Source organism: Mustela putorius, unplaced genomic scaffold (assembly GCF_011764305.1).
Source record: "Mustela putorius furo isolate JIRA1106 unplaced genomic scaffold, ASM1176430v1.1 tig00003853_pilon_pilon_pilon, whole genome shotgun sequence".
NCBI classification, from domain to species: domain Eukaryota; kingdom Metazoa; phylum Chordata; class Mammalia; order Carnivora; family Mustelidae; genus Mustela; species Mustela putorius.
The window spans coordinates 22762599-22773125 of NW_025422005.1; the positions used below are offsets into that span (position 1 = coordinate 22762599).

Sequence of the window (10527 nt, forward strand, 5' to 3'; positions counted from 1 at the left end):
GCACCTCCTCCCCCACACAGGCCTTCTGTCGGGCTGTCCACAGCAGGACAGCTGGCCTTCCCCAGAGCAAAGATCTAAGACAGGGAGTTGACCCGGGCTGACACTGCACAGTCTCTTCTGCCCTAATCTCAGAAACGATGCTCCAGCAGTTCGTCCGTACTTTATGAATCACCAAGGCCAGCCCTGGCACAGTGTGGAGGGAGGGCACTGCACAAGGGTGTGAATACCAGGAGGATGGATCGTGGAAAAATTCATTCTTTAACGATGGCTTCAAAAGTGTATGCGCTGACTCATTTTTAATATACAAATCAGTTGAGGTGAACCTCAACCAAAAGAAAGCCTTTTTTTTTTCTTTTAATGGTTTGCCTTTGATTGCTTCCATGGGGTCACGGAGGGCCTGACAGAGCCAGAACTGAGCCTGGACACATGTGGGATACGGGGCTGAATGATGCTCGGCGTCCAGTCATCCATGTGCAACCACTAGGTCACGAGATGGTGGCAGACCCAAGATCACTTTGGGTCCAGACATGGGAGACATGCCTAGTGGATGAGAGGCAGGCACCTAACAGAAGCCAGGACGGACTTTCAGGAGCTAAAGTAGAAACCCTTCATCAGAGGAAGCAGGGAGTCGGATGGCAAGCCAGACTTGAGAACAAGGGCTTCGGGATGGAAAAAGTCTTGGGTCTGGCTACATCCTGCCAACTGGTTCTTGGACCTGCTGCAGCGCAGTCACTAACCCCAGGAGGAAGAGGCTGAGTGTGAGACGGGGAGCAGTCCTGTAAGTGGGTCTCTGTAGCCCTGCTGGGGGACCCTGTCCTCCAGTAGCATTTTCCCCCTTATTTGCCAGCAAGCCATGAGCTCCTGCATGACCTCAAGGCCGAGGCAGACAAGACCTGGAGGGACAGGACCCTCGTGGACAGATCAAAGACAGCAGTGGAAGTGGTGGTTGATGGGGACTGAGGACAACACAGGTGGCTGTCTCCTCTGATTCAAGAGTGAACGGGATTCATCCACACCCTTGGGAGGGGAGAGAAACTCACTGAGAATGAGGCTTCCTACAGGGGAAGGTGGAGGTCCAAGCCAGCAAGATGAGGGTATTAATAATAACGTTACCAGTGAAGCCTTCACCATGTAAGATGCTTAGAACCACAAATGCTGGAGGTAGCTCCGAAAATCAAGTCCAAACCCCCTGAGGCTGGAATGCTTTGTCCACACATCTCAGCCGGACCCTCAAAGTCTTGAGTGCTCCCAGGAATGGTAGGCTCACGACTCCACCAGGAAGCGCAGTCCGTCACTGGACCACTCTGATACATGGAGCGTTCTCTCTGAAACTCAAAGCAAAGTCTGTCTTCCAAGGGTGGCTTCCTAGGACTACCGCTACACAGCCATTAGAGTGGCTAACATTGGAAAGGCGGGCCAGACCAGGGGCTGGTGAGGACGTGGAGCAGTTGGGACCCCCCTACTCCGCTGGTGGGGTTGGAACATGGTCCGACCACCTGGAGAAAGAGTCCACATGACCCAGCCCTTCCATCCCTTTGTATTTACCGAAAGAAACAACAACAACAACAACAAAAAAAAAAAAAAATACGTCCACACAAAGACTGATACCTAAATGTTCCTAAGAGCTTTATTTATAATGGCCAAAAACTGGGGGTAAAAAAATGAAACAGCCATCCAGAGGTGAATGGGAAGACAAACCAACTGTGATTCATACATACAAGAGAACAGTATTCAGCAACACACAGGACTATACGGATGAATCTCGAGGAGGAAGGAAGGAAGGAAGCCAGACACAAAAGCCTACATATGGTGTGATTTCTTTCATTCATTATAGAAACTTCTAGAAGAGGCAAAGGGACCTATAGTGATGGAAAACAGAGCACTGTGTGCCAGAGAAGGGGTGTGGAGGGAGAGGCAGGGGGTTGAGGGGAACGAGAGAACTTTGAGAAGTGCCAGCTATGTTACATAGTGACTGTGGTGGTGTTCCCACTGGTGTCTACACCTGTTGAAAGCAGATCAAATACTTTAAATATGAGCCAATTTCGTACCGTAAATATGTACAGTGTTGGGGCACCTGGTGGCTCATTCAGTTAAGCATCCGACACTTTTTTTTTTTTTTTAAATATATCCCTTATTCATTTGACAGAGAGAGAGAAAGAGGTCACAAGTAGGCAGAGAGGCAGGCAGAGAGAGGGGGGAAGCAGGTTCCCCACTGAGCAGAGAGCCCGATGCGGGGCTCCATCCCAGGACCCTGGAATCATGACCTGAGCCGAAGGCAGAGGCTTTAACCCACTGAGCCACTCAGGCGCCCCAAGCCTCCAACTCTTGACTTTGGCTCATGTCGTGATCTCAGGATCTCGAGATCCCAGCCCGTGTCGGGCTCTGCACTTGGCTGGGAGCCTACTTGAGATTCACAGGTTCTCATTCTCCCTCTTCTCCTCTCCACCATGCAATCTCTCTCTCTAATAAATACATAAATATTTTTTTAAAATATATACAATGTATTTTAAGTTGTTTTTTAAAAACTAACATGCAAATCCCTTGACTGAGTGACACAGCACACGGGGGCCAGGCTGAGGACCTCCTGGGTCTGTTTGGACAGACCCCGTGCCTGGTAGCACATGAACGTGCCTGACCAACGCTCTCGGAGCACCTGCTAAACTTAGCCCGTTTCCCCCTAGTTAATCTCTGTTTCTGGAAATGGTCTTCCAAGACTCAACAGAGGCTGTTCAGCAGAGCCAGGAGTTCAGCCCGGGTCTCCTGATTCACAGGCCTCTTCCCCACAGCGTAAGAAGGAACAGAATCCCATGCTATGGAGAGCTTTGGGGTTCTCCAAGCTGCTTGACATCTGTAATCTCATTTCCTGGATTAATCCCATTTAACGCAGTCGAGTGTGTAATGGATACGGCAAGACAGGGGGAACATACAGCTTGCTTACTTATGGCCGGCATCCATTCTGATGGCTTGGAGTCCCCAGGCCAGGCCAATTGTTGAATATATTGAATAACCCTCCTGGGTTATGTATTCAGGGCTTTGGAGTCGGACAGACCTGGGCTGGAATCCAGGCGCTACTGCTTACTAGTGGAGCAAACCATTTAACCCCTCCGAGCCTCAGTTCCCTCCTCTGTAAAGAGGGGATGCTAGCAGTAACTGCCTCGTAATGCCTCAGGGATAGTGACCGGGAGGCAGCAACCAGCACACAGTAAATGCCCACAGCCTGGCAGCCGCCATGGGTACCATTGCTACTACTAATCTTTCCAAGACCTTTATGAAGTGGGTCCTATTATTATCCCCATTTTACAGATAAAGAAACTAAGGCTCAGAGAGGCAAAGTGATTTGCCCAGGATGATAGAGCAAGTCCCCTGTATGGCTCCAAAGCCACCAGTGGCTCCAGTGTGCCACACTGCCCGCCCCCCCAACCCCTGGCTCGGGTAGTGACAGGTGCAGCAAGGGCTATAACATGGGAAGGTGGATGGATTCCCCTCAAAGCCTGCCACTTCCGGTTAGAGCTGAAGGAAGCCAAGGCCTGGCCGGATTGGCACAGGTGAGGTCAGATAGGAGTCCCCTTCTGGAGCCTGGGCTCTACCATTCTGAAAACCAGGACAGCCCAGAGAAAAGAGACCAGAAGAAGGGCAGACTCCCCAACTCCCTTAGGGTACTTAGGGTAACCAGGGCTGCTCCTTCCTCCAATGGCCAACCAAAGAGGTCATCAGAGTCTGCACTCAAAACTGTCATAGGGTCAACGTGTGACCCTGACCAGGTCCCCACCAACTGAGAGTCTCTATCTAGCCCTTAGCTAAGGGCGTAGAACAAGATGACCTACAATCACCGGTCCAGCTCAGACCATCCTAGTTTCCAAGGCAACAGTGATTCCTCAAGATGCAGGGGATAACATAACTCCAGGAGGGATGTGGCCTTTGACAGTACAAGTGGGGACATCCCAGGGAAAGCACACTGGAGTGAGGTCCTGGCCCCAGCAAGGGGTCGCCGATCATCCAAACAGATTGCCTGGGGAAGGAAAAGAACAGCTTTGGAGACAAGAAATCAGGATTCAGATTTCATTCTGCCATTCATCAGCTCTGTGAGCCTGGCCTTTTTCTGGCCTGTCTCTGAATCTTATGGTCCTTCTCTACAAAACAGGGACAATCACACCAACTTTATAAGGCTATGCGGCACTTAAATAAAACCATTTCTCTAAGGTCGCTATAAATACGCAGATGACAGCTGTTTTAACTGCTGTCTCCCACCTCCACCACTGAAGGCAACATTCACGCAGCTTCCCCAAGGGCCTGAGTCCCCAGATTCCAGGGACGTTCACCTGGAAGTTCTTCCAAATACCAGGCCACCGCCCTTCTGCTGCTGCTGCTGCTGCTGCTTGAATTCACAGACCCACTGAGCAGCTGGAACAGGACCAAAACCAAAATCCAAAGAGAAGCCGACTCCTGATTATGCGAGAGAGGCTAGAATAGTGGACACCAGGGCAAGTATCAACTGGGAGGGGCATGAGGGGGCCCCCCGACCTGGGTGATGGTCACTCAGCTGCACATATGTAAAAATCCATGGAGCTGTACGCCTAAGGTGTGCCCCTTACTCTATGTAAATTATACCTCAATTAAAAAAAACAAAAAACAAAAAACTCAAGTTTTCCCAAAGGTCCAAGAACATATGTGCACTCATGTGCCCGCTCAGGCAGTGCCCGCCCAGACAGCAGTGCCCGCAGATGGGCACCCCCACAATGTACATCACAGCCCACCATCCAGGCGTGTCTCCTTGTGCCCAGAACCACATGGAGCCACAGGCCCACCTGAGCAGACACACTCCCGCATACATACACACAGCCTCTACACACCGAAGGATCTGTAGCAGACGGTGCTGGAAAAATCCAGAAAGTCATCAGCAGCTCCGCTGACACAAGGACTAGCCGGCTCCCTACCACAATTTCCGAAAGGGAGGGGAACTTCCTCATGTCTGCAGCTGGGCTGTTGAGGTAGCCGTGGTCTCTGAGCTGTCTCTGCAGGAGTCTCATCAAATCCCGCAGGTGTCTATACAGCCTGTGGCACCAGGGAGTTCTGCAGAGAGGAGAAGCTAGGGTCCCAGGAGGAGGAGAAACCTCCTGCATGGCTCACCCTGCTTCTAGGCCAAGACTGTGCCAGACCAGCCTTGGGGTCAGCCAGCAAATGTATGAGTCCCCAGGAGGCCAGGACGGGGGAATCCTGGTGGGCAGGAGGCTGGACAGGGAGTACGGAGGGTCACTGTGACAGGATGGGTGCTGTGGTTCCACAAAAAGTTTGGGAGCAGGAGAGCTCTGCTCTGTCCCCTGGCTCTGCCATTTATTCGCTGTGTGACCCTGGACAAGTTACTTACCTCTCTGGACCTCAGTCTGCCCCTCTATCAGATAGAGATAATAATACTAACTAGTAAGATAATATTACATGGTGGGAATGACGGGGGGATGTGGGATGAGGAGAGCCAATTGACATCACACATAGACGTATGTGTGGACATAGAAAGTACTCAACGGAGTGAATCACTTTTATTGAGGGCCCAAGGACAGGAAGAAGCCATTAGATAACAAGGATCCCATGGATTGCAAAATGACAGCCCACAAGCCCAGATGCAGCTCACACATGAAGTCTGGCCCATGCAGTGTGTTTCTTCTTTCTTTTTCAATTGTTATCGACATCTAAAAATCAAATTTCCTATCAAACTCCAAACATTCTGCTTCTCTTGAAGAGTTCAAACACTTGGCAACCCCGTTCCTCCTCCCCACCAGAGCCAGTTCCACCTGCCTGTCCCGGCCATGCCCAGCCCTGAGGCGGCAGAGATGGCACTTCAGGGCTGGGGGCTCTAGCGGGGGCACGGACATCCCCCTCCAGGGTCACGCAGCAAGTCAGCAGTGGAAGTAGAACTCAGGTTGCCAGATTTTTGGTCCTCCCTGAGCACCAACAAGATGCCAGGGAGAGAAACTGGTTGTGTTCCAAAAGCCCTTACCTGAAAGCCAGGGTCATCACGGGGCACGTAACTTACTCCTCTGAGCCTCAGTTCTTTCATCTGTAAAATGGGATAATAATAGTCCCTTCCTCAGGGTGATGGTGAAGACGAAATGAAGTAAAGAAGTAGGGATCACAGGGGCACCTGGGTGGCTCAGTGGGTTAAGCCTCTGCCTTCAATTCAGGTCATGGTCTCAGGGTCCTGAGATCAAGCCCCACATTGGGCTGTCCGCTCAACAGGGAGCCTGCTTCCCCCCCCCCCTGCCTGCCTCTCTCCCTACTTGTGATCTTTCTGTGTCCAATAAATAAATCTTTAAAAAAAAATTAAGAAGTAGGGATCACAGAGCAGCTCCCAGAACACATCAGGGCCCCTGGCATGTTCCGTGCATATGATCTAGTAACTTTCTTGAAGCAGCTGTAATAATCACTCTACTTAGCCCCACTTGACAGATGAGCCAACTGAGGCTAGTGGGCTAGTGAGATTCACAAAGCCAGTGACGGATGGAACTAGGATTTGGAATTCTTTTTTTTTTTTTTTTTTTTTTTTTTTTTTTTTAGATCTTATTGATTTATTTGAGAGAGAGCACACAAATGGGTGAGGGGGGCAGCGGGAGAAAGAGAAGCAAACTCCCCACTAAGTGGGGAGCCAGATTCGGGGCTCCATCCCAGGACCCTGAGATCATGACCCAAGCCTGAGGCAAATGCTTAGCCAGCTTCACCAGCTGAGTCACCCAGGCGTCCTCAGGACTTGGAATTCTAACTCAAGTTCAAGGTAGGACAGTCTGGCTCCAAACACCAGCTCTCTCCATGCACTGGAAGCCTCTGCGGAGTCCACAGGTAAAAATTCCTGGGGGCCTCCTGCGTACGGGACACTGGCAGACATCAGGCATTTGGCTCACAACAGACAAGGCAGCTGGCCCAGTCTGAGAGGCAGGAGGGGGGCGGCAAACAATGACCCAATCACTCAAGCTCTGGCAGTGGTAGGTGCCGGGGAGAAAAAGCAGGAGAGCGCTATGGAGTGCCTGGACAAGGCACAGAGGGAAGCTTAGCCAGCAGTCTGGGCAGGCTCCCCCAGAGAGGTGACCTCCAATGGCTGGTAAGGACCAGCCATGCGAAAATGGAGCAGGAGGAAGAGTGTTTGCAAAGGCTCCAAGTGGACAAAGGCAGGTGATTTCCAGGCACAGGAAGAAGGCCAAGTGTGACTGCAGCAGGGTGAGAAGAAAGGCAGAGAGGAAGTGGTCAGAAAGGCAGGTGGGGGCCCAAGTGCCACACAGCAGAGCACTCAGTTTCAAAATAATAGTACCCTCCCCTCCTGGCCGGGGCAAGCACCCAGACCTCTACCTGCAACACCTCATTTCATCCTCCCTAGGGAAGCCTTTCCCAGCTAGAGCTCCTTGACCCCATTCATCAGGGGACAACAATAAGGTTCCAAGAGAGGCCCGGGACTTGTCTCTGGAACTCCCACCTGAACCCTAAACCAGGCTAGGCTAAGCTGTCACCAGGCACCCTTTATCAGGGGACAGACCATGGACCACCAGTCTTCGTGTGATCGGAACAGGAAAATGACCTTTCCCAGCCCAGGCAAGCCTCTTCCTGGAGCAATAAGGCTCTCATGGCCCCTGTCCCTGGTAACACCAAGCTTTCAGCCCATGGGCATGGACATGGGGCACACACACATACACACGTGCACACGCACATACGCACACATGTGTTTGTGTGCAGCCATGCTCTCTATGTCATGAGCTTCCAGGCACCAGGTGGCTGTGGGCAGTTCCTCCCCAAGCTCCTCACCTCCTTGAGGGGTGCAACCCTTCGGCCAAGCCAGAAGCCTGGACAGCATTCTCACCTCTCACCTCCCCTACGCTGCCCACTTCTGATCTGCTACACAGTCCATTCGAGCTCCCACTTTACTCCCTATCCATGATCTTGGATCTAAAGGCAAGAAGCCTCCCTGCTTTCATGTCCCCTCCACACTCTCCACCACTTCATGCTGGAGAATCAAGGGCAAGACAGTGGTGATGCTCTCCGGGACTTGCGGATGGGAAAACCAGTTTAAAAGAAGCCCAGAGCTTTAGTATGGTGATGTCACCAGCCCAGGGCACCTGCTGATGGACACCAACGGCACCCTTTCTCTCTCTCTCACACACACACACACACACACACACACACACACACCATTTCATAGCTATCAGGTTGCAAAGATTGCTGCTCCAAAACAAAACAAGAAATTCAACAACTGCTTCAGCCAGATGGGGCAAGAGGCTGAGAATATGAAACCCCCTGCTGGCCACCAGCGATCACCGCCCCGCCCCCCCCCACCCCACCCTCGTCCCCTCCCACAAGCCAGAGCTCAGCTCCGAGGACTCTCCTTGGGAAGGAACTCACCTCCCAGCCCGAGGCATTGACAGAGCCTCGCCTCCGATCCAGGGCCCCGAATTCCTACGCTGTGCCAGCTCCCTACCCTACACAGGGCCTCCTGTCTCATCGGTAAGGCATGGGTGGATGATCTCTGAGGGTCCTCCCAGTTTGGATACCCCACCTTTTATGGACATTGGTTACAGGGGCTGGGAGTCTCCGAAGCCCAAGGTGCAGTGCCAGCAGGCCTGCCAGCAGGGGGCGCGCAAGCCTCGTTGACAGGGAGTCCCCTCCCGGAGATGGAGAAGGAGCCTGGAAACCGAGAGCTGACCAGTACCCCCTCCCCACTTGGTTTTCTTCCGAGCTCGGCATGGTCGCAGGGCTATCTTCACCCCTCCGAACAACCGCCTCTCCCAGCTGCTTCAATGGCCCCCCCGGTGCCGGTTACAGGTCTGGCCCTAGACAGGGACCTACACGTTCGTAGACTGATGGGGAGAGAGCGGCGCCAAGCAGCCCATGCCGCTATCCAAAAGCAAATAAGTGGTGGGGAAAACCGCTGGGGAAGAAAGCATTTTAAAAACTAAAGCACTATTGGGGCACCTGGGTGGCTCAGTGGGCTAAGCATCCGCTTTCATTCAGCTCAGGTCAAGATCTCAGGGTCCTGGGGTGGAGCCCCACATCAGGCTCTCTGCTCAGCAGGGAGCCTGCTCCCCCCACCCTCTCTCTCTGCCTGCCTCTCTGCCTACTTGTGATCTCTCTCTCTGTGCGTCATATAAATAAATAAAATCTTTAAAAAAAAAAAAAAAAACTAAAGCACTATTGACTCTTGGGTAGACACCTGTACCCGGTGTAATGATCTTATTAAACTGATCAAAGTCCTTTGAGACAGGTAATAATGGCCACGTTTTACAGAATGGGAGGTTGAAATTTCAAGACAGCAGGTACATCGCCCAAGTCCACCCCGACAGGTCGTGGGTGGAAGAAGTAGGATTTGGACCCAGATCATTTTCTCTTCATTCTGTTATAACTCAAACGTCAACTCCGAGCTCACCACCTCCACTCCTGACCATCCAAGAGGGTCCTCTGTGTGGTCCCTAGAAGCAGACAAGTGCAGACGGGCCCCCTCCCTGAGCCGGCTGGCAGCCCTGGTCCTAGTTGTGCACTAATCTTATCCTGACTCTCAACCTGACCCAAATTCCAGGGAACCTAATTCTGACCCCACTAATGACAGCTAAATTTACAAAGTGCTTACCTCGTGCCAAGCACTTTGGATGCAACTTTTGCGATCCTCACCAAAAGCCAACCTGAAGTGTGCCATCCCCATCGTACAGAAGAGGAAGGAGATTCAGGAAGGTTCAATGATCGCCCAAGGACCCAAAGCTAAGACGTAGCAGAGGGCGGGATCCCAGCCCCAGGCTGTTTACACACTGGAGCTCTGAACTGTTATTTAAACTCACTTTCTCCCATCCTCCCCCCGAGGCCTCTCTAGCCAAGCCTCAGCTCCTGTCTCATCCTGAAAAATGTGATGATCCTGCTCATGCCTCCTGACAACCAGATTCAAGGCCATGGCCCCAAGCCCTGGCTTCAGTTCGATTGCCTGCGTTTCTCCTCCAAGAATGGGAGCTTTGATGAAGCAGGAAGGAGTGCCTATACCTCAGACCCTTGTCCTAAGTAGATCCTGGCTCTGCCATCACCCCGCTCTGGGCTTGGGAGGGCCCTTGAAGACCTCTGCTTTTTCTCTATAAAATGACTATTAAGTCATTTTATAGGCAAAAAAAAAAAAATGACTTAATAGTATCAGGGTCCCAGGGTGGCCAGGGTCACTCCTGGTGCGCTCAGGGACGCATCTGTGCTAGTTACCTTCCCTTGAACCTCCTAAGGCTGATCTAAGAGACCTAGCCTTGGGAAACCTCCCATTTATTCATTTCCCCATTGAGCAAACCTCTGTGCATAGCTAATCCATGCCGGGCTCTGTGCAAGAAAGGAGGCAGCAGGCAAGAGATTAAGACCCTAACTTTGCTTCTTAAGTGCCTTTGACCTTGGGCAAGTCGCTTCCCTGGTCGGTGTTTCCACTTACCATCTATAAAAATGGGGATGAATGTGGCCCCTGCTGCCAGGACTGCTGGGAGAACTGAAAACCGTGCAGGGAAAGTCTTTGCACAGTGGCTGGCACGCAGGAAG

General features: G+C 52.0%; 1 long non-coding RNA gene across 2 annotated transcripts; it reads right to left on the reverse strand.

Moving 5' to 3' along the window:
* Positions 1–2448: 2448 nt before the first annotated feature.
* On the reverse strand, positions 2449–9735 carry LOC123387315. Of its 2 annotated transcripts, none has more exons than XR_006601700.1 (3): positions 9599–9735; positions 5993–6052; positions 2449–4009 (listed from the first exon to the last, which is right to left on the reverse strand). It is a non-coding gene; the product is annotated as an uncharacterized LOC123387315 (long non-coding RNA). The 2 variants fall into 2 exon arrangements; XR_006601699.1 differs by lacking the exon at positions 9599–9735 and adding an exon at positions 8377–8960.
* Positions 9736–10527: the final 792 nt, after the last annotated feature.